Below are 19113 nucleotides of genomic sequence, written 5' to 3'. Positions count from 1 at the left end.
ACTTTCCTGGGACTTACACAATGTCTCAACCCTATCTAGGTAGTCCTGGAGCACAGCTGAAACCCATTCCTTCCTCCTTCCGCAAGCTTGAACTGAGCTCTTAGATGCCAAAGGCACTTTCAAGAGCCCGTATCCATTTGCTCACTACAACAACCCAAGCAAACAAACTCTAGGACCAGGGAGTACAAGCCTAGGAAACAGAGGACATTCCCCCCAGGAGCCAAAGATCACAGTAATGGAGAAGCGCTGCGAATTCGCCCTAACAGTACAGCTTCATTCTGGTGAATGACCAGCCAGACAGCTCTAGCCTCCTCCACTGCAAAGGCTTGTCTCCAGAAGCAGTCAGAGCTGAAAACGGAACGACTCCTGCGCGCGACCGTCTTTCCCTAACATTTCACGGAAAAGTTGTGGAAGAGATAATCCCAGTGAGAGAACACCCACTGACTAACCAGATCTTAGAAATGCGTTTTAAATCGACCACTTATGATCTACAACCCACACGCATTAAATTCTGTACCAACTAGCCTCACTTCCCTATTAAAACAGGCAGGGCCAGAAAAACCTCTACTCTAACCTAAACCAAATCCTCATCCCCAGACTGCTTCGGGGACCTTTCTAACTCTGGTTCGCACTATGAGCCTTATCCCAGCTCGGGACCCCGCCGCCGTCTGTACATCGGCAAAGGAAAAGCCCTCAGAAGAGCAGGCGTGAAGGGCGGGGATGTGGATGCCTTTAGTGACCTGCTCTGCGGCTCCCAGTCCGGGCCGCGCCGTCCAAGGCTCAGGTCACCGCGATCCCTAACCCGCCATGCCCCTCCCCCAGACTATCTAAATCCCACCTGGAGTCCCGCGCCCTTAGAGAAAGAGATGGCTTTGCCTGATAGACCCCTCTCTCCACCGCGCCCCTGAATGGGGCTCTTCTGGGCACCGCCAGCCACAACCTCTGGGTGCACGCCCAACGCCTCATCCCCGGGGTTGACCCCACGGGCTTCGAGCCTCTCGGGAGTTCTTCCCTAGCCTCGCCAACTGTTCCGGCAGATCCCTCTCTTGGGGCAGCGATCTGGTCCCCTCGCCGCCGCCTCCGGCGTCTCTCAGGCCGGTCGGGCCTCCACCCAGTCCGCTGCGGTCCACGTGGCTCGGCTGAGCTATATTGGGCTCGCAGGAAGCCCCAAGCAAGGGGAAAGCCGAGCTGAGGCCGACAGGAGGGGCGGAGGGGGGCGCCCCGGCGCCAAGGGGCGGGCACTGGGCGGAGGAAGGGGAGGGCCGAGCGCGGAGGAGGCGGCCACCAGGTTGGGCGCGCCGGAGTCCCGGCTTGGTCCCAGCCGGCGGGCGAAGGCGGCCCCTCCCCGGACGCCCCGCCTCTCACTCCCGTTACACCCGGGGGAAGGTGTTCCAGAGGCCGCTCCCATCCTCACCCCGCCTCCCGTTTCTCCGGCGCTAACCTCTGCTGGCGGAGCCCACTATGCCAGACACTTTCGACACTTTGCAAAGACAAAGAGCCCTAGACCGGAGGGAGAAGAGAGGAGGAGACAGAGGAGGACCGTGAGGTGTGAGCTGACTGGGGTAAGTATCCTGGACACATCTCCTTAGATACCCCTTTGAACCGCTTCAGTGCCCCAAACCGGGCAACTCCAGCGTGTCTCCGTCTTTGGTGAGTGCGCACCCAGCTGGTCTCTGTCCCGGTGCCCCAGGGACGGCGCCCCCTCGCGAGTTGGGGCTGGAGAAATTTCGCTTGTGTTCTCTGAGTGCTGAGGTGATCGTCCCGACCCGGGAACAGAAGGGGTGGGGAAGGGACTACGAAGGTGTAACAGTAGAAGTGGAACCAAAGACCCCTGGCGCCAAGAGGGAGATACAAGGAGAGAGATCCCTGGCTCTGCCACAGCCACCACGGTGGTCTCGGGGAGAGGGTCAGGGAGGAGACTCCAGCTCTGGTGCTCCAGGCTCTTCGGTGCTTACTGGAGGAGCCTCCTGGAGCTCAGTGGAGAGCCTACGGCGGTTGTAGTAGCGACTCCCAGAGCGGCTGCCGTGACATTGCACCCAGCACCGCAGTGGATCTCCTCCCGGGCCGCGGGTAGGAGACTCCATCAGGCGCAGAACGCCCCCCTCTCTAGAGAGGCGGAGGTCTCGGGCTGGGACACTGTGGGGATGCTAGGATAGCGTTGACTTTCTAGACCAGAGGTGGTGGGACAGTCTCCGGATGGAGTCTTCCAATCATCTGTGGGCAGGCGCAAACCCTGGGAGGAAGCTGTCGTCCCCCGGGACACCTCTAATACCGCCCTGCTTTGGATCTTGGGAGAAGTTGGAGTTTAGGACAGCACAACAAGAAGCGGTGTGTTGAAAAGTGGGTAGATTAGGGTGGGCAAAGTGAGCTCGGCGGTGGCAACTCTAAACTTGGAATCTGCCCCAAACCCGTTAGGCGCCGCAGCTGCCAAGAAATAATGTGACAAAAGTTAGCAACTTGTCTGCATCTCTGTAGTGTGACCTGCGCAGGGCACGGTCTGCCGCTTTGATAAGTGCACGGGGTGGGAAGTGGTGACACCGGCCAAGGCGACTTGGTTGGAGTACTGTTAGCTCGGAATCGGACCTTTGCGCAAGCAACTTTCAGCCCTCGTTTTTCTACGCGTGGGCGTTTGAGTGTGACCTTGCGGGAGGCAGCGCGACTGAACTCGAGACAGGGACTAAGCCTCCCGGTGCCCGCCTCATAGTACAGGTAAGGTGTTGGGCGCTTCGCCTTGCCTCATCGTGGAGTCTCAAAAAGAGTGCCCGGACCTCCATCTATCTATCTGCTGGAACCTGGAGTTTCTCCAGCCTCTTGCACAAGGGTCCTAGCCGGCTTCTTCCGCCAGCAGGAATTGGCCGCGCTCCATGAGAGGACATGTGCGTGCCCAAAAGCGTGCGAGTGGGTGGGAGATGGTTTGGCCAAGGCATCTCAGAAGCTGAATGACTCCTCAAGAGACACTAGTGACCCCAAGGACAGCTCGCATAGTTGCTACATCAGGTATTCGCCAGACTTTGAGCGTGTTTATGGGTAACCTTGTCCTCTCCCAGCTTACCACTGTCTCGGGTCCCCACACCTCCACGGCTTTTGTGGTGAGATGGAGCGCTCACGCCTCCCAGCTGCAGGTGAGGGGCGCTCCCCAGCAGAAAAACTGCTAGGAGCAGGGGACAGTCTCTGCCACCGCTTCTGGCACATAGTTGGTGCTAATACGTGCTCACTGAAAAGACTTCGTGACAAGGATCAGGACGCCCTTCCTCTCTTTCCATTATTACTACTGATTTAAAATTCACCCACTGGCTTCCAGGAGAGCGCTGAGCACGCACCCTGCTAAACCAATGTGCGTGTTCTGGTAACTAAAGGCAGTGTCCCCAGGTTTTCTTTCTTGGATGATGGGCTAGAGCACCCCCAGGTTTGAAAAAGAAGGATGCATTGCCCCCTGTCGGTTGCTTTGGAAACAACTGTTAGGCTAAGCTATGAGACCGCCTAAGCCTGTGACCAGAGCCTCTGGGCTGGGCCCCTGTGCCTCTGCACTTCCCTTTCCTGTCCCAAACACCAAAGCCTACTCATTTTCTGAACTTTCATGATTGGCTGAAAAAAAATAACTAAAATTCCCCACATGTGTCTCCTGTGTGTGCCTAAAAAAGGATGTAAAATGAAAAATTTCGCTTTGAACGTGTGACTTAGCCTCTAAAAACCACAATTTCCATATCTGTAAGGCGGAGCCGCCGTTACTACGGACACCCAAATGAGTCTTGAAGAATAGATATTACACAGAACCGTGTGTAGACATCTGCCGTGCAAATATGTTCACAATATGCTTGTGTGTTTACATGTATGTGAACGGGAACAGAAGAAAGGAATACACGAATGGAGAGAGAACTTCTTCCCTGTCCTTTCTGACATGATATTTCTTCTTCCCGCCTTGTTTGTGTAGGTCACACTGGCCAGCAAAGCCACGGCCTTAGCTTAGCTTAGCTTAGCTTAGCAGGGGCTTCCCCACACTGGCTTTGTCCAGATCTGGGGCTAAAAAACAGGAAGTGTTGCTGGAAATGACCACAGAAGTTTCTTCAGGAGTGTGAGCACCACGCTCTTGGGCTCTGTAGCATTGAGCAGAAACTGACCGTTTTCTGAGCTATTTGTAGATGGTGCTGAGTTCAACCTTCAGGTGCAGGCTAACCACCACTCCTCCTACACTCCTCCTGAGGTTGGGGCCTCTGAACAGTTGGCTGTCACCAATGTTAGAGGTTCTTGATTTCCCCCTCCCCCTTGGGGATGGGCCTGAAAGAAAAGGATGTCAGGAAATCCTGGATCCTCAGTATGACTTTGTGACAAGTACATCTTCCCTGTCTCCTCCCACCAAGCGGCCTGTCTTGTCAGAAGTCTAACCTAGAAACAAGTGTCAGGCAGACCTCCCCAGGAAGGCACCTCCAGATGTGTGCCTTAGATACCTACCCCTATCAATTTACCTGGCTGGAATTGCTGACTCAGGGGGTTTGTGTTTGAACAGAGCTTTACTTTGTGGAAGCTGAACCTTAGCTTTCATCCCAAGCCATTCCCAGTCTCCAGAAAGCAAACAGAACAGAAGAAAAAAAAAAAAAGTAAAGTCCACCAGTCAGCTTGTCCTTGTACAATGGTTTCTTATCCAGAAATATTTCCCAAGATCCCGGTAAATACCTGAGATCCTGGCTAATATGAAGTGCTATGATAAAGTCCAAATTTTATATCGAGCACAGCAAAAGGTTAAGGATAACTAGCAGTGAAACGGAACAGTTGTAACAATAATCAGCAATAAAAGTTGCTTCAAAACTTATAAGTTTAAAAGTTCTAGAACTTTCTATATAATTTGTTTTTGTGAACTTCAGCTGATTGTAAATTACTAAAAATGGGGAAGTGAAACAACTGGCAAGGGGGACTTCTAGAGTACTTCTCAGTGCTTTGTGCACAGAGAGATGGCCTGGTTAGCACAAATTCTAGAATCAAACTTTCAGGCCCTTTTGATCAGTTGCATGATCCACATGGAAACTGCATTCCTCATCACTGGCTTGAGAACCCGAGAGCATGTCTGTTCTAATTTGGTCAGAGGAACCCAGACATGATCCCCGTCAGAGCCTGTCTTTGAGTCTCAGTGCCAAGGCTCAATTGCTTTGCAACGTGGCACCCAAGCTATTCTGGGTCCTGGGTCTCAGTTTCACTCTCTGCAAATTAAGAAACTGTGGCTCTCTGCTGATAGGCACCTGGCATACAGCAAAGCCTCTTTGTGAAGACAGTCCCCACCTCCTTTAGGTTCCCTCAGATTCTTCCTCAGAACTAGTTCATTTGGGGAGGCTGGAGTGTTTACCCCCTGGCTCCTCCTCTCTCACTGACAGAGTGACTTCCTGTCTTTCACTAGGTCAAGTGATTGCCAGCAGTTCTCAATGCTGGGTTTGAGAGATGAGATCTGACTCCTGCCCGTGCATTTATAGTAGTGGCTAAGGGGCTTCCATGTACAGATGTAAAGAGACCAGCATGACCTCCTTGTCCACACCCTAAAATTTATCTTAGACATTCTGTTCAATTCTTTATCTTTAATGCAAAACCATGAGCCCCAGGGAACACCACCAGAGTGACTTCCGGCTCTTCATCTCCAAAACCACTCATTTTTGTTCACTCACGTCTTGATATGTTCTTATTGGAGACCCAACATCAAACATCATTGAAAAGTCTGGGATTCACTACTTCTTTGGTTACTTTGGTGGTGAGGCTTGGGTTTCATTGATTCTATCTGAGCTAGTGTTTATGGGAACTTTGTTTAGTTCCAGATACCTCACAGGATTCTGGAGGTACTGGAGTGGAAAGCCACATGGTCCTCGAGTTCTATCCCAGAGGTCTCAGTGTTCTGGAGGAGGTGCATGGGATGAAGCGCTATGCTCTGTTCGGTATTTATCAGAACCAAAGCCACTTGTGCTAAAAGATGCTGAGAGTCCCCACCTTTGAAGGGGCCACAGAAGGAAACCTGTGGATTCTGTTGTCAGTCTGCAGTAGAACAGATGTGTTTTCTTGGGTGAGGTCATGCAGATATCAGAAGTGTTGTACACCTTGTGCATGCAAGAGAAACAGAGGGACTGAGATGACAGGCTGCTGTCAGCTTCTGTACAAAGAGGTGAGGCAGCTAGGTGCTTTCGCCTCCCATTCCTGCAGTGTGTCCTTTCCTCGGGCCACTTTACACACTAGGATAGTCAGAGAGTGCAGGGCCCTCACTGCAAACTTCTGACAGTATGACTCCGGACCTCAGCATGATTATGCAAAGCCAAGAGGGTGCATTGGATTTGCTTGGAAGATATAGCTTAATACTTGATTTTGAATATTGGACTTGCACCTGTACATACGCCTGCCATTCAGATTTGAACAACAAATTTGGGAGGGTGGAGTTAAGGAAACAGCAGGCAGAGGTGAGGAAAGGGTATTGGCTTTCAGCGGGACACAGCCACAGGCCAGCTGTGTGACTGACTCAGTCCTTGTACCTCTGTGCTAAGTCTTGGTAAGGTGCGTGGGCCTCTCCACTGGCTTGCGGAGTTATGGAGAAAATAAAAGGCCAGGTTCACTCATGGAAGCTTCAGAGGCTCCAAGTTCCAGTTGAATTAAGTCTATTTACCAGAGAAATTGATTGTTTCGGGGCACGAGTCTCTTCTGAATGGTGGAATGGAGTACAAAAGTTCTGGAAAGCTCAAAGAAAAACTCTGTCAATAGGCAGCTGACTTAAAGGTAAAATAGCGTATTAGCCGCTTTGAAAACTCCCCATGCTGCCCTGGGGGAGCCTATGTTTCTTGTTCTTTTGAATTGTATTAAAGCATTAAAATCCCCTTCTTCCCTATGGAAGAAGGAGGGTGAAAAATTACCAACTGGCCAGAACAGGGACTGAGAAGTGATCCCAGAGCACTGTTACTGGGAGTCACCCAAGACCAAAACACTCTGTAGCCTGGCTGGGAGAACAAGGAGAACTTCAATCGAGTTTAAGGTACCCAGAATGGACTGAGACTAGCCCTATGGTCCCAGTGAGGCTCTTCCCTTTTCCTCTTTAACCCTTCATGTCCTATGTAGGAGACAGCAGTGTAAAAGGCCCGCCCTGTTTCTGTCTCCTGGAAAGAAGCCCAGGTGACAGAGGTTTATGTAAGCATGCCTTATTTGCCTCTCTGAGAAGGATTTCCGTGGCATCTACTTTTTACTAAGTGTTTAGTGTATGCCCCAAGGTGTGTGTTTGAAACATCTTGACATTTTGAGTTTAGACAGGAAATTCAAGTTGAATAAAGGTTGAATAAAGGACTTACCCCTCCTACACAGGTTGGGGCAGCACTTGGGGAAAATACAGCATGAAATGATGCAGTACCTATTTTACTTCTGGAAAGGAGACACGGGAAGAGGCTGGGATCCAGGATGGCATGGCTGTACAAATGTGCAGAGGCCCTGGGGAGAGACCACGGGGACCGGGGGAAGAAAGACCAACTCAAGCACTTTGTCCTAATCCAGCCTGCTATACACAACCTCAAGCCTCTGGAAAAACAGCCACCCAGTATGCATGGATGCAGCTGGGTCTTAGGACTGGCAAGCAGGAGGGATTCTTCAGTGTAGCCTCCTGGGGAGGAAATTGGGAGGAGTCAGGTATAGACTGGGTAGACTGGTGAGGTCCAACCCACATTGTCACCCTCTCTGGTTCTGCCACAGCTTGAGGCAGCAGTATGTCAGCCCAAAGATTATCCTACTGCCAGTGAGAAGGCAGAGGGTGGATTCCGTTTGTCTCATTTACTGTATTGGGAGTTGAGAATTCAAGCAGCATGGCAGAGGCCCTAGTGAGGTCCCCTGGCTCAGGTTCTAGCAAGAAGCATGAAGGGTGGAGTACCCAAGGAAGAGATTCCTCTAGTGACTCAGCAGTCAGAAAGCAGGACATGGTGAAGATGGGCTACTCTGGTGTCCTCTCACTAGGACCCACCCCTGAAAGGTTCCACCTTCCCTTAACATTGTTTTTTGGGGACCCAGCTTCCAACACTTGGATCCTTAGGGGACCCACTGAAGCCACATCCAAACCATGCAGACCTTCAGCTTGTCTCTGCTCACATTTCAATGCAAAGGATTGAACATTGCCTGGATTTCAGGGCACCTTGACGAGATGCTCAATTCAGCGACCAGATCACTCACCTGCTCCCTGACTCAGTTTTCTCTTTTGTCACACAGATATACTTTGTATAATTGCTGAGAAAACAAATCTATTTGTAAATAAATTCACCGTAAATTTTGGGTTATAAGAATTGCCCAGTGGGCTGGAGAGATGGCTCAGAGATTGAGAGCACTGACTGCTCTTCCAGAGGTCCTGAGTTCAATTCCCAGCAACCACATGATGGCTCATAACCATTTGTAATGAGATTTGGCACTCTCTTCTGAGGTGCAGGCATATATGCAGACACAACACTGTGTACATAATAAATAAATAAACCTTTGGAAAAATTACTCAGCAATGCTGGGCATTTTTTTTGTGTGTGTGTGCGTGTTTGTGTATGAGTCTGGTGCATACATCTGAGTGGGTGTATGACCATGTAAATACATACAGTGATATTTATATGCAGTGGTACCTTCAGAAGTGACAGCAGGACATGGAGTGTTTTCTCTATTGTTCTCTACCTTATCATCTTGAGACAGGGTACCTCATAGAGCCAGAAGCTAACTGTTTTTTCAAGGCTATCTGGACAGCAAATTCTTGGGGTCCAGCTATCTCTGAACCCCAGTGCTGAGGTTACAGGCTTGTGCACTCATGATTGGCTTTTTGCATGGGTACTGGGTACTCAAACTCAGGTTCTTCTCTCTGAAAAGCAAGTGTTTTGCCCACTAAGCCCTCTCCCTAGCTTTCTTTCTAAACTTTTTTTTTGTTTTATTTTTCTTTTATTCCTTAGAAGGTTAATTTGTGGACAGATTAGTCCACCATAGCTTTTCAAAAGCCCATTCAAAGATCACATTAATAAGACTGGAAATATTTGTATGTTAAAAGTGCCTTCCGACTAGTCTGGGGTTATTTAGACCTTTCTTCTCTGATTATTTTTATGTGTGTTTTTTGTTTTCTCTTCTAAAGTACTGAAGTTATTCAACCATGTAAGTATAAAAGTATTTTTAATTTATGTGATATATTATTTATGTGATATATATATATGCATACCTCTGTGGGTGGGTTTGTGCACATGAGTGCAGATGCCCATAGAGGCCAGAGGGCCTCAGATCTCGCTCAGATCCTTTGGAGCTGGAGTTACAGGTGGTTGTGAGCCTTCTGATGTGGTTGCTGGGAATTAACTCAGGTCCTCTGGGAGAGAAACATGTGCTCTTAATTGATGAGCCACTCTCCTGTCTATAACTTGAAAATTTTAAAGAGAATATAAAATAAGGGTTTTAAAAAGTCAAAACCAATTTGACCTAATGGCATATGCCTTTAATCTCAGTAGTTGGGAGGCAGAAGCAGGTAGATCTCCAAGTTTAAGACCAGCCAAGGCTATATAGTAAGATCCATTTTTCAAATATAAAAAAATAAATCATCAGGAAAATTGAATATTTCTTTAGTTCCAAGTGACTTGGTAGAATTAAAAAGTGACTTTAGGAATGGACAACTAGCATTCACAGAGAAAATACTTTCCCTGAATTTTACTAGATACGGGTTAAAAAAAATAACCCTCACAGATTGAATGTGATGGATTTGGCTTCATTAAAAGAAAACAACAGAAATCCATTTGAATGTACAAGAAACTAATGGAGCCAAGTAAATATGCACACATATTTACTTAATAAAGAGCTCTTGAGAAAAATCTATCATCTATTAAAAAAGCAAAACAAACAAACAACAAAAAACAACCAAAGCAAGCCTATGACTTTTCTAACTGAGAAAATGGAATGATTCCAAAATACTGTTTCAGGCTCAACAGGCCACGGACAACTTCACATGAAAGATGACAGTTCCTCTAATTGGCTATTTACTTTTTCCAAAATAAAAGGGTCAGTGGGAAGAAAATAAAAGTACAACTCTTTCTTTAGAGCCTCAGAAGTGTGGATGGAAGCTTCCAATAAATCTCCTGATTACATTGGTCACGGAGCGAAGGACTCCGTTGGCCCTTTACTCTGCTTTGGTGAACTGAGGCAATAACATGGCCTGAAAGGGTCTCCAGGGTCTCAGAACTGAGATATCTTGGGAACAGGCAGCCTCAGCTCCCATGGATTGAGTATCTGTAGCTGGGTCACCCTCCAAGTGTCAGACTAGAGATGAAAGTTCTTCCTACTTTGCAGCTCCAGAGACTGAGACATCAGCATATACAGGTGCTTTTGTGCAGGTCACTGGACCACTTTTGGGTTCTGTTCTCTGCCTCCACTGGGAGGGTCCTGGGGATCTAACTTAGGTAGCCAGACTTGGTGTCAGGTGCCTTTACCTCCTGAGCCGTCTGGTTTGTCTTAGATCTACATCTTGTTTCTCTTCATGGTGTCTGGGTTCCCACCTGACCACAGATTATCGTTCAACGCAGCCTAGCCCGCAAGCAGGCTCCCTGGTTGGAGAATCTGACCTCTCTAACATTGTACTTTCCTCCCCACAGCAGCCTGAGTCGTCTCTGTATTTATATCCTAATCCTATTTCACTGGTACCAGAAGCTGAGGGTCAACGAGGTTAAGACACTGATGTGGGTGAATCCCATAGCTGAAAGTGACAGAGTTGGAATTTACTGGCGCTTTCAGAGGCCAGGACCCTGACCACATGCAGTGTACTTAAAACATCATTCTGTATCCTACAGCTTTCATGGGAATTACATGGGAAAGCAGAACTGCCTCTGACAGGACATCAGCTTCTAGCCTAGATTTACCCCATCTGAGCGCTCTCATTAATAGTCATGGACTCGATGCTTCAACTACCTAGTCAGTAGGAGGTCCTGAGTCTCCCCCACTTCCTTTCTCCTGAGTCTAAGACCAGCAGCCTCACCCACTGGGAGACCCGAGCTTGACTTCAGTGTGCCCCAAGAGTCACATTGCAATCAGGCTTCCTGAGTTTTCTTGGTTGGTTCTGAACTTGTGTGATTTTGCCATCTTCACAAAAATCCCCATCCCAGGTCTCTGATGGGATTTGTTTTCTCCTAGTGCTGGCACATACCTATAGAACCTATGATGCCCAGGGACCAAGTGATGCTCAAAGCCATCGCGAGCCTCCCAGGATGAGACAGAACTTAGCAGGAAGATTAAGCACCTAGGTGGCACAAGCCAGCCTGAGAATTTTCCCTGGCTCCCTAGATGGGCGCCTTGGGAGGCTAACCTGCTTCCAGTGAGCTGAGGAGTGAAAGCCTATGACTTTGAAAACCCACCTGTTAAAAACATCTTCACAAAAGGCAGGAAGGTGCCTTGTTCCTTTAGTGGAAGATCTGCTAATCCCACCACCTGGCAGAGGGTCAGAGGGATAAAGGCTGTTGCTTGGGAAACATATTAGCTGTGAGCGCCAAGAGCTGCTCTGTGGGGTGCAGAGCTGGAAGTTTCAAAGGCTAATCTTCAGTGTAAAAATGTGGTCTTTTGGCCAAAAGGGAAATTAAAAATGAAGTGAGAAGATAAGATGAGCTGTTAGTTGTACTTGCCCACCCACCTCATAGGAACTTCGGATTAAGGAAAAAATACATTCTGGGAGCTGGCAGCCGATAGAAGTGCTTGCCAAGTAAGCCTGAAGACATGTTCCATCTCCAGAACCTTGGTGGAAGGAGAGAATTATCTCCCAGAAAAAGTCCTCTGACTTCCACATGTATGCCGTGTCATGTCATGTGCAAACTTGCATTGCCACAACCCCAACGTGCGCACACACACACACACACACACACACACACACACACACACACACAGGGGGAGAGAGAGAGAGAGAGAGAGAGAGAGAGAGAGAGAGAGAGCCTACCTTCTGTAGTGACACCACTGTCTCAGACATAAAACCTTTTGCTGTTTGCCTGTCCCTACCTGCAACCTGGAACAGGCTGAAGGAGGCAGTTGTGAGCCCCAAGTACGTACAGGAATCTACAAATGAAACTAATCCCTATGCCCTGCCAAACCCACAAAGCAGAGGAAGCCCTGGGGGCTATGGAGTGAGTTTGAGTTTGGAATCTGAACAACCCGAATGACTGGAAAGCATCCCCGGAGTGCAGTCAGGGAGGTTTCCTTCTTAACCTTGGGCTATGGAATCGTAACTGTTGCTTGGCGTGAGTGAGGAGGCCATGAGGCAAGCCAATGATAGCACATTACAGAGGGTGCACGCTAAGATAGTGTGAAACGGAGTTATGAAATCTTAGTGGATGCCCTTGTTCAACCTTCTTCTCCCCAGTTCTTCAATTATTCATATCTGCTGAGTCACGCACTGAATCATCAGCTCATCTGTTAACGCACTAGCTGTGTGACCTGGAGCAAGTGGTTTAACTGCTCTGTGCTTCCGTTTCCTCGTCTGTAAAACTGAGGTCTTCTTATCTTCCAGGAGGTGCTATGTAAACACCAAGGGAGTCACTGCTCTGGAAGTGTTTGGAAAGGATAGCTGACACAATGCTCTGAATGACACCCTCATTCAGCATTGCAGGGCCTGTTGGAACCCTCTTGCTTGACCACTTTGATGCCATTTCCCTGGCTAGACTCTCTGTGGATATGCTGACGGGGTTTGCACACAACATGTAGGGACCTCTCTGACCACAGAGGCTCCACAGGGTAGAAAAATGATTCCTCATGCATCTTCTGACTTGGGGAGGGGAGGGTCTTTCTAGAGCAGACTGGAGTTCTCTTGAGCTATCTGAATTTAATCCAGGAGCTTTGTCTGTGTTTGAGACATCAGAAAGTGTTTGCTAGACATGAGAGGCAACTGAAAAGTGCAAAATGGTTTCTGGACTTGCACTTTATTCAGCTCAGGTCAGGCCCTGCCTTGTGCTTGCTCCACCCCTTTAGTAGTAGTCTCGGTGTCCCTGTCTTACTCTCGTCACACATCAGTGTGGGCCGAGAATCAGGCCTCCTATGGCTGCTAGGCATCCACATCAGTGACCACTTTCAGAAGACCCACACACACACTGAACATGTCTGTGTTGGCCTTTGTGTGTTTAAGTTAGTGTCTCTCTGCTTCTTATCCATCTAAGCACGTACCAGGGAGTGCACTGTTTGGCCATTCTGGTTCATTTCTTTTTCTGGGTAGGGTTGGGGATGCCAGTGTTATTAGCGTTTTGACAGTGAGAGGCTGAGGCATAGAAACCAGTCAAAACCCAAGTTTCAAGGGCAGGACATGTAATGAGGGCTATTACATATCTTCTCTACCAAGTCCTTCTAACAAACTTGTTCTGAAAGAGAGGGGGTGGTGGTATGGCAGTACCTCTATCCCTTGCTGTATTGAGTCCCCTGTTCATTTCTCTGTACCTCTCTACCTCTCTGCACCTCATTCCTTCAATCACATAAATATTAGAGACTAACAGTTATCCTCCCTCACAGCATGTACTCTGAGCTACTACTAAGCACCAAAAGTAAAGTGGTTGTTAGTGGCACTCCAGGTGGCCTGCGCCAGAGGCTGGGTCCAAGGTTTCCATGGTCATAAGTGAGGTTTTTCTTCTCTTCTTCCCCATTTCCCATTTCCCTCATTCTGTCTTCCCCCGATTACAAGATCAGGTTCATAAACCTCCTTCATTAAAGAAGAAGTTATCTAGAAAACATTGCCCATCACTCACACACACACACACACACACACACACACACACACACACACACACACACAGAGAGAGACAGAGACAGAGACGGAGACAGACAGAGAGAGAGAGAGAGAGAGAGAGAGAGAGAGAGAGAGAGACTACCTCTGAGTCCTCAGGAGATGAAGAAAACTTGCACTGATCTGCATCTGATGCCCAGAGAAGAACCACTTAGGCTGCCACCAGCTCTGCTGACAACCAACTCAGTCCACTTCAAGAATGCCCAGGAATGTTCTACCTGAAGTCAAGGACTTCCTTTATCTCCATCCGTATCCCCATAGGAGGAGGAGGCCCAGGACTAAGGCAACTCTTATAAAGGAAAATATTGAATTGGGCCTGGCTTATATTTTCAGAGGTCCAGTCCATGATCATCCTGGTGGGAATCATGGCAGTGTGAAGGCAGGCATGGTGATGGAGGAGCTGAGAGTTCTGCATCTTGATATGCAGGCAGCAGAAGGAGATTGGGTGACACATTGAACATAGCTTGAGAATATGAGACCTCAAAGCCCTGCCCTAAAGTGATACACTTCCTCCAACAAGGCCACACCTACTCCAACAAGGTCACACTTCCTAATAGATCCCCTCCCTAAGAGCCAAGCATTCAAACACGAGAGTCTATGGGGACCTTGCCTATTCAAGCCATCACAATATTCGTGCTCAAAGTGATAAAAACTGACAGTACACGCACGAATGCATGCACACACGCACAAGAATAGTTTAAGAAAGTGCCAGTCAGCACTTAAAAATACAACCTGTTGTACTTACTGCTGTTTTATTTAGTTTTACCAAAGTGACCTTGTGTTCTTTTTACAATTTTTATCCTTTACATTTTTTATTTTGTTTTTGCATTCATTGGTGCGTGTATGTGTATAGGCCTGAGATTGATCTTGGGTCTTCCTTTACTCCCTAATTTTGGAGGCAGAGTCACACACTGAACCTGCAACTCACTGTTTCAGTTAAGCTGGCTGACCTGAAGACCTGCAGGCCTGCCTATCTCTTTTTAGCCCGTGGGTTACAGGCACACTATGGTGCTGAGATTTTATATGGGTTCTGAGAATCCGAATTCAGGTCTTGAGGCTTGTGCAGAAAGCACTTTGCTCTCTGAGCCATCATCCCAGCCTCTGCACTCTTGATAATTCATTTGCTTACCAACACAGCCTAGCTGTGTTGAAGGAGGCACGTTTTGCATCATATCCATGAGGAAGTTTGAGAAAAGCTACTTTTGTAAAATCACACAGTTGACTGGACTGCCCTTCCATATGGCACATCTAGAAGTATCCATGCTGTGTCAGATTTTGACATGCCCACAGGCCCCTGACTAAAGAAAGAGTCCTGTAATTTAATGCAGGAATAGTAGCAGGCCAATCAACATTCAGACAATCATTTTCTACTTAAAGGGGAAAAGTTATTATTTATTAAGCAAACTGGCTCTGTCTTTCCAGGAATGATGTTGAGTTTTATTTCTTGTTCACTGCCCTAACCTGAGAAGGAACAAAATTGGAGAACAGTCTCCTGTGAGATTTACTGTATAACACAGTGCAGCAAGAAGGCACGTCTGATTGCTCTAGGAACTATGAATGGTGGATGTACTAATAGGGTCAAAGAAAGAATGACTTGTGGATCCAGAGCAGGGGAAATAAGAACACAGAGGAGCATAACCATGATTTGTTTAGCTGGAGTTTGTCTGAGTCCGTGCTCTAGCTAGTTGGTAAATGTCTTTCTTGTCTCTGAGTATCCTGAGTATACCAGCAGCTTCCCACTGAGAATGTAAGTTGGAACTCATGCTTTGTGGGGGATGGACATCATGAACAGGTGAGTTGCCTGGAACAAGTTGTTACAACCTGGAGACTCTATGCGCTCTGTAGACCCGGTGCACCAATTGGGTAACTGAGCAAGCATTCTTAAGCCTTAAGGGAGCCCCTACTTGGAACTTGGATTTCCTGTTTGTGGTCTTGGGAGGTTGTTCCTGGCCCCACAGAGAATAGCTATTATGTCTGATTTTCTTGCATCTAAAGCTCATGTTTGGAGTGTTTGAACACCTACCATGGCGTTTCAGTGATGAGGATTTAGTTGTCATCCATGTTGGAAGGCCCCGTGGAAGCATCAACCTGGACAGTGCCAGCATGCCGTCAGGGCTTGATGTCAACATAGCTGCAATGGGGCCTTTTAGCAAAGGGTTTCATGGACTTGTGTTTTTAAAAAAAATGCAAGGCATGGGAAGTCACAGTAATGAACTGACTCTTCTTGGCACCAACAGTGTGCCTTCTCTGTGTTTGAGAGCTCAGTGCTATGGCTTCAAAATGGAGCACCTGATGCTCCGGAGAGCGAGCTGAGCGCAGATGATGAGAGATGGTTTTGTTTCTCACCCCTCTGAAGAAATGTCTGAGAAGAACCACATGAGTGTAGAGGGCTTGTTTGATCCAGTTTCTGAGCTTTCCATCCATTGTGACTTGATTGCATGGCAGCGGGCCTGTGGCAGGGCAGAACCTGTGCGATCATGGGACAAAGGAGACCACTCAACTCAAAGCTACCAGGAAGCTGAGAGAGACAGGGGAAGGGGAAGAGAAGTCACAGCTGCCAGTGACTTCCTTCCTCTCAGCAGACCCCTATGGCCTCTTTCCATCGTTTCCCAGTAAGCCTACTGAATTAGCAGCCCATCAGTCGATGTATCCATGGATCAAGTCAGGGCCCTTGAGATCCATTCAATTCCCTGAGATTCCTCAGCTGACAACAAAGCCTTTGATCTACAATCCTTAGGGAAGTATTTCAGATTCAAACCAGTCACATCCAGACAAAGCAAGGGATTGGTTGCATTGCTGCAGTGAGATCTCTGGTCTTCACTTAGTGTTTGCAGTACCAGAATATAGAGTGAAGCTCAATGAAGAACAGGATTCCATGTTAAAGTAAGCCTCAATTTCCCCCTTATGCCTTAGGATATAGCGCAATCAGCATATTATCTCTGAGGATCCATATGTGTGTGTGTGTGTGTGTGTGTGTGTGTGTGTGTGTGTGTGTGTGTGTGTAGTCCTTTCTTTCAGGATGGTTTTCAACTATTCAGTAAATGTAACTTTCATAAAGCCCAAACTCAAGTACAGGCTTCTACTGAGTGGTGAGCCAGCCTTACTCCCACTGATACTCAGAGCTCCATCTCTTTCTCGTTCATTCATTAAACAATCACCAAGTGCCTCCTCAGTATTGTCTATAAAATACAGTATTATTTTACAACAAGGGTAACAAGGGTGAGTTGGGAAACCCAGCGGGCAAAGTGTGGCCCCTCCTCTAAGAGGCTCATTCTGGGAAGAGCAATAACAAGACACTGGGGCCAGGGAGAGGGATCTGGTGTTAAAACAACCAAACAAACAAACAAATGAAAGAATGAATAGACAAAAAGTGGGTGAAGCAAAGGAAACTGTAGGGACTCCAGGGTAAGACCTCTAGCCCAGCTTGTATGCCTGAACGTGATCCTTAGCAGTACCAAAAAGAAGGAAGAGAAAGAGGAGGAGGAGAGGAAGAAGAGAAAAGGAGGAGAGGAAAGAGGAGGAAATGGAGAAAGAGGGAGGAGAAGAAGAAAAAGGGAGAAGGAGGAGGAAGAGGAAGAAGACTTATAATGACTGTTCTTTGTATGCCACACTTGGTGCTCTGATTACCAGGCTGGGAAAGGATTTTGTGGAAGTACAGATGCCAGGAACTACAGTGGCAAGGTCTTTCCCATCCGAGAGTTAGCAGCAGGGTCCTGGGAAGTGCCTCTGGTACTGGAATGAGAGGGGTGGGCAGAAATTGGTGGGAGGGGCACAGTCATGTCAGCCAGTGAAGTGGGAGGTCGGGTTAAGATCTTAAGGTTAACAGACTATCCTAGCTGCTGCTGAGAGAGTCGGCGCTTCCTCCCTCCAGCAGTTGCTAAAAGGCAAGTCCCCTTTGGCCCATTATGAGAAGTAAAGACCTTCTCCAGTGGTAGACAAGTCTTGCTTCAGCTGAGCAGCGAGACGTCTTCAGTGGAGGTGGGGATAGATAGTGAGGGCTGCTGGGACCGGTATCCCCTCCCCTGCAACTCATTTAAGACGAGGCCGGAAGGAACGGGCCTTGGTTTTTGCTTCCATACTGAGAATCTGAGTCCTGCTGTTTATGTCCATGTATCTTCCCTGTAAACATCCTGTCCCATCAGCAGCTCCTAACAGTCCGTTTATAGTCAACAGCATGTGTAGTTTCCAAAGCCGGACCTAAGCCGTTAGACAAAGCTGGCTTCTGTTGATCTCTTATCAGCCAATTCTTCACCTGAAACAGATCTTGAACTCCCTCTCCCTTGTGCCAACCCTTTGAATTTGCTGTCATCCATAAGCTAACTTTCTTCCTAATTTGCCATGTGTGGAGAGGTGCCAGGGTGAGTGTGTCGGTTAGCAGTCCTTCCCTGCAAGATGCATAGTTCAGGCCCCAGGGCTTGATCCAGCCCACTGCTCTCATCGTCCTGACTCTGGGCAAATGCATACTTCTGATCTACTTCATTTAGCTAGGACTTGTCCAATCGACTAGCCACACAAGCAAGTCTGATGCTTACCTAGGCTAGCCAGGGAGACCCAAGACCTCTCGGTGATGTTTTACATCCAAGATAGGGCTGTCGCAGCCAGTGACTGGTATTAGAATGAGTCCTTTCAGCAATGAGGAAGTAGATTTGTTGCATGAGTACTCTTTGGGGTGTATATAATACTAGAAGTACAACCTGAGGCCTCCTGAATGCTATAAATATGTACTCTGCTGCTAAGCTACACCCAATCCCTACTGTAGTCTTGAGCCTTTGTGCTCCATCTGCTATTTCACTAGTGCAAAGTCAATCTCAGGATTGAAAGGTGAAAAACTGGACTCTATGTGTGAGGGAAAGCAGGACTGCTTTGAATACAGATAGTGCGGGGAATGTTGGGATGCAGGGAATTTGGGACGCCCTCGGCAATGATGGTCCTGGTGGGACAGTGCAATCTGTTTCCTGTTCTCTGTTGTCCTTCTTGTGCCATGCTCATTTGAATGCTTTTCAAACCCATAATTTGGGGATCTTTGAGACTATGACCTTGGTAATGTCATGAATGCATTACAGAGCTGGGGAGCCAGAGGAGACCAGTGACTCACCATTGGTGTTCCCTATACAATAATCCTTTTAAATTTTCATGCTGGTGTTGTTTTTCCTGGTCCTTGAGTACACTTCCCTCAAGACTTTTGCCTTTATAGAAATGAGATCTCATGGGTAGTCGTGGTTAACAGTTCTCACCTCCTTCTTTCCACATCCTTCTCTCAGACCGACTTGGTCACTTCCTCCTTCATTCTCCCAAGTGTCCCTTATGTCCTGTGTCCCATCCCCCTATGTTTTCTGTGCAATTGTCTGACTCTCACCCCTTGCAGGCAG

The 19113-nt window shown here is 48.0% G+C and overlaps 1 protein-coding gene across 3 annotated transcripts in view; it reads left to right on the top strand.

The window, feature by feature from the left end:
- Positions 1-1308: 1308 nt before the first annotated feature.
- St3gal1 (ST3 beta-galactoside alpha-2,3-sialyltransferase 1) overlaps positions 1309-19113 on the top strand; it is a 68144-nt gene continuing 50339 nt past the window's right edge. The window contains exon 1 of one of the 3 annotated variants that reach the window (XM_008765513.4): positions 1309-1562. The gene's annotated coding sequence lies outside the window, so the exon portion shown is untranslated. Of the gene's footprint in view, positions 1563-1613; positions 2710-19113 lie in introns of those variants that run through there. The other 2 variants (NM_001013219.2, XM_006241710.4) reach the window with 2 other exon arrangements.

Source organism: Rattus norvegicus, chromosome 7 (genome assembly GCF_036323735.1).
Source record: "Rattus norvegicus strain BN/NHsdMcwi chromosome 7, GRCr8, whole genome shotgun sequence".
NCBI lineage: Eukaryota > Metazoa > Chordata > Mammalia > Rodentia > Muridae > Rattus > Rattus norvegicus.
Note: the sequence above shows the minus strand (reverse complement) of the source record. Positions and strands in the feature narration are given on the sequence as shown.